Here is a 5027-nt window from a genome sequence, read left to right on the forward strand (position 1 = left end):
ATAAAAATGTGAAAAGAAGTTCCGTTTTTAGTACTGTCATATAACGAATTGTCTTTTGATGCGAAGTTCATGAAGTGTTCGCCTGCTGGGAGTACACTTTACAAAAACACTATTTTTTTTTGAAACGAGATTACGGAGCAAGACAGGGTATCTTAACAATGTCATCTTAATAAAGTTTGTGTTTTTAAAATGTTTACTACTTTATCAAAACATGTCCCTTAGGTATGTAGGATTCATTTTAAAAATTCTTTCCTGGAAACAATCTACAAAGGAGAGGCGCGTTGTCTGCCAGTCACTTCTGGAAAAGGCTTCTGGAGCTGAGAAGGAGCTACCTTCTCACGGTTTCTCACTGCTTGTTTTTGGCCTTAGCGTGTATTAAGATGTGAGATTTCAGGTCAGTAGACTCAGCAAACTTCTTGTTCACCTAGGGCCTGTCTCCCGCGTGGATCTGCATGTCTGTGCACAAATTGAAGTCCAGGGAAACCGCTTCCCACAGCCTTCAAACTTATACTGAAAGGGCTTGTCTCCAGTGTGAAGCAGTTGGTGTCGTTTAGCTTTGAGCTCTCGACAAAAGCCTTGCCGCACTCGGCACAGAGGTGGACGCAGGGCCGTGGGTGTCCAGGTGCCTCCTCCTGGCTGAGCTGTCCCTGAGCACCTTCGGGCATCCTTTGTGAGGGCAAGCTATTGTTCTCGGAGCATCATCTTCTTGAATTTTTCTTGGCTTCATTCTGGCAAATTCTGCCAGCTGTTTGGGGTCCAAGAGGTTGATGCCGGGGATCCCTCCGGGCGGGAGCATCTTTCCCATCATGTACTCCGATTAGTCAGGAGGGGAGTTCTCCCCAATGATCTGCTCCCCAGCCAGTCTCATGGTCAAGACCTTTTTTTCATCTGACGACCATAGGGTGACAGAGAACTGGTCCTCCAGCGTCTTAATTGATCTGCACCTGCTCATGCTCCCACTTCTTGTTGCCCGCATCGCCCCTGCCGGTGCCGCCGCCCCACAAGAGCTGTTGCTACCGCTGCTCTTGCGGCCGATGTAGTCATCGTCGTCCTCTTCGCCAATGCTGGCCGGCGCTGGAACTGGGATCGGGATCTGGCCCTCGAAGCCTTCCTCGGCGCCGACCACCAACTCACGTGTCTGCGCCAGGATCGCCTCCTGGTGGTGGTGCACCTGGCTCGGGTCCACGGTGACCGGCAGCTGTAGCGCGATCATGGACTGCTGCTGCTGGTGGTGGTAGCCGGTGTGCCCATGGCCGCTCCCGCCTCCGCGATCGTCCCAGTCCACGTCCTCCTCGCCCACCACTGTGGTCTCGATGGTCTCCACCTGGATGGTCTCCACCTCGATCTCACACAGCTCCACGATCTCGGCTGGCATCTCTGGGCCGTCCATGGCGCTGTAGAGGGTGTTGCCCGAGGCCATGGCTCCGGGCTCCGGGCTCCCGGCTGTATGAGGAGGCGTCCCGCAGCGGGGAAGGAAGGCAGAGGGAAGAACGCAGTGAGTGGGCAGGGCCCATTCCTTCTTTTAAACTAGAACTTAAATTCCAGTGAATGTCTCCTGAGCTTTTGTGCATTTGATGGCATGGAAATAACTTTTGTAAACATAACTATTTAGCATTTTGTGCACGCCTTGGGTGTTGATTAGTAATTTCTGAGGCTCTTGTTGTTGATAGTTCTGATGGTGTCCATTCTATCTTACAGGGACCTTGTGCACAAGGGGATGAAACTCTGCCCACCCCTGCAGCATCCTCACAGTTTAGGATGAACCCATTGCTTCAGTCACTGTGTCAATCCATGTAGTCGAGGGATTCCTATTTGTCACTGCCCCTCTAATTTACCAAAAAAAAAAAAACACAAAAAAACATCCTTCTCCATGGACTGGTCACTTCTGACAACATGTCCAAAGTATTTAATGTGAGCTCTCACTTCCTACCCTCTAACTAGCACCCTGACCTTACTTCTGCCAAAACAGATTTGTTTGCCTATTTGAATGCCCATGCACTATAATTCAACCACATTCATTCTTCTTATTTCTCCCTTATTCAATGTCCCACTTATATATGCATATGCGGTAATCGGCAATGCCATGGTTTGGGTCAGATAAACCTAGTCCTCAAAGTAACATCATTGATTTTCAACACTCTAAAGAGGCTTTGTTAGGCAGATTTATCCAGTATAATGCATCTATTGAACTTATTATCACCTTTTAGTTCTTTTGTAATTTTCCATAAGCTGACAGTCTTTCCAGAAGAAGTTAATACTTAGTCAAGCTTAGATTAAGAATATTGATCAAGGAGGGAGCTGGAAGCCCACCTTCCTCTGAAACCAACCTGTCTCAGAGCCCTGAGCTGGAAGGCTGTCCCTAAGACCTAGAGGAATGATGACGTGGAGATTCCAGAAATGCATGGTGACTGGGCATAAGAGAGTCTAAAACAAATTGTGCATCTGTTTATTACCATGACTTGCAGATCAGTTTTAGAGGGGCCCTAAACCTTACCCTTTATCCTAGGACTGCAACCTCACACCCCTCTGCCTTCAGAAACACCCTGGGGGTTACAAAAGGGCTGTGCCAATGATGTCCAATTAGCCACTCAGACTAATGCTGCTCTCCTTTATCAAAGCACAGCCTCTCCCCACCACACTCATTTTGTTTTCCTCGCTCCAAGTTCCTGGTTAAGCATGTTTCACAAACTCCAGCCCAGACACTAGCTAATCCAGTCTCCCTAGAAGACCAAGACTATGGATGGGATATCCTAGAACCCAAGACAATAAGCCGTCTCCTTGTTTGTGGCGTTTTCCCTCTGTCAACATTACTTAGAGAGCTTGAAACCCATGCTCTAGTCCAAGATGACAGAATGGATGATAAGTCATCTCTTTCCTTAATCCATTTCATGTGCTTTTTTAAAAAGATAATTTTATTGGGGACTTGTAACAATCCACAATTCAATTGTATCAAGAATATTTGTACATATATTTCCATCATTCATTTCTAAACATTTACTTTCCATTGAGACCTTGGTATCAGCTCCTTTTATCCCCTCTCTTCCTGCCCCCCCCACTCTTGTCACCCCTTGATAAATATTAAATTATTGTTATTTTTGTATCTTGCACTGACTGCTATCTCTCTTCCCCCATGTTTTGTGTGTTTATCCCCGGGGTGTGTGTGTGTGGTTATGTGTCTATCATTGTGATTGGCTCCCCCTTCCTCCCCTCCCCTCCCTGCCTTTCGCTTCCCCGACTGGTATCAATACTCCCATTCCTGTTCCTAGATTCGGTATGTTGTGAACTCTTATCTCTTTTCTGTACCTGTGCACATGCTCCAGTCTAGCCCACAGGGAAAGGCAGAATTGGAGTCATGATAGTGGGGTGTGAGGAAGCCTCAAGGAACCTAATAATATTTGTGTTTCATCAGTGCTATCCTGCCCCCAGGTTGACTCATCCTTTCAGTGTGACCCTTCTGTAAGGGGATGTCCCATTGTTTACAGATAGAGGTGGCGTCTCTACTACAACCCCCCTCATTCTCAGCAATGTGTTGGGGGGTTTTGCTTGCTTCTTTGTGGTCTTATGAAGCCTATTAACCTATCTCTTTGACACCTCATGATCACACAGGATGATGAGCTTCTTCCATGTGGGTCCATTGCTTCTCTACTACATAGCCTCTTTTAAACTTCAAGCCTTTAAAACCTCAGATAGTATATATTTTGATAGCCAGGCACTATTCTCCTTCACCACATTTGCTTACGTACCCATTTTGTCTTCAGTGATCCTGCTGGTATGGTGAGCATCAAAGAAGGTCAGGTTGTTAGAACAAAGTGTTCTTGCATTGAGGGAGGGCTTGAGCAGAGTCCCAAAGTCCATCTACTATCTTAGTGTATTGCCTTATAAATATATGCATGTAGGTCAAGATCTCTATTTTCAGAATTAATGTATTTACATATGCACAGACCTATGCTTATACCACTATCCATAGCTTTGCTTCCTAGATCTTTCTTCTGTTTCCTTTTACCTTCCTCCTTACCCTACCATCATGCTTGTCCTTCTTCCACCTATTAGTAATTCCTCTCAACTAGATTGCTGTTGCTTCATCTGCTGTCTAAAAGTGGTCATAACCCCAGGCTTGCAGAGACCCTCTGAGAGCTAGTCACAAGACCTCACCCTGGAGTTCCCCCGTGCTGCTGTGCACCTTGTGCCTACAGTCTAGGGCTTTGCATTTCTCCTCCACAGGCAGGAAGAGAGTGACTGCATCAGCCATTACCTTCCTTCATCTCATGTACTTTTAAGCTTCTTCCCTCATTCACCTTGACTCTTAGTATCATCTGTCTACCTACACCTTGTCATTCCTTATTGGTAATGTGCTGTCTTTCACAAAAGCCATAACATTGGGCATCCTTAAACACAAGAGCTGTAGAGACTAGAAAATACACCTCCCTCTGGGCTTTTGTTCTTGTTAAGGTTGTCTCTGCCTTAGCCAAGTCCCCCTAGTATTTCCTGCTTTATTTCATTTTATTTATTGTTGTTCACCTCTAAAACATCTTTCACTGGTTGCCACACTCTACTGTGGTACCACACTCTATTACTGTGGGCTTCTAAATGTGCTCCACTAACCATACACATTTGTTCACACACTATAAATATTATACAGTTTCCATGGGATACAAGGAGTTTGAAGCAGGATGAACTTTGACGAAATACTCAGAATCTGTTGAATGTCACAGTAAGAGAAACATTTACATTGGTATCAACACATAAACGTACAGTAATTAGCTGGATGAGATAGTGGGAAAAAAGAAACATGAACAAGTGTGTGACTACTACTTAAAATACATATAAATAATTTCTGATTCTTTAGTTAGATGATCATTAAAATATTGGGGGGATTTTCTATAAAAATCTTTCTAAGTTCTGGAAAGCAAGGGCTTGTTTGTGTTATATTCAGATAATGAAGTATAAAAATAAACTAAAACATAAATGGAAAGAAATAATTCTAAATGGGCAACTGATTATAAGGCTCTACATATAACTTCCTCCCT

The 5027-nt window shown here is 44.9% G+C and overlaps 1 pseudogene; it reads right to left on the bottom strand.

Annotated features, from left to right (window-relative positions):
• Window positions 1-346: 346 nt before the first annotated feature.
• On the bottom strand, window positions 347-1420 carry LOC142436104 (transcriptional repressor protein YY1 pseudogene; annotated as a pseudogene).
• Window positions 1421-5027: the final 3607 nt, after the last annotated feature.

This window comes from Tenrec ecaudatus, unplaced genomic scaffold (genome assembly GCF_050624435.1).
Source record: "Tenrec ecaudatus isolate mTenEca1 unplaced genomic scaffold, mTenEca1.hap1 Scaffold_151, whole genome shotgun sequence".
NCBI lineage: Eukaryota > Metazoa > Chordata > Mammalia > Afrosoricida > Tenrecidae > Tenrec > Tenrec ecaudatus.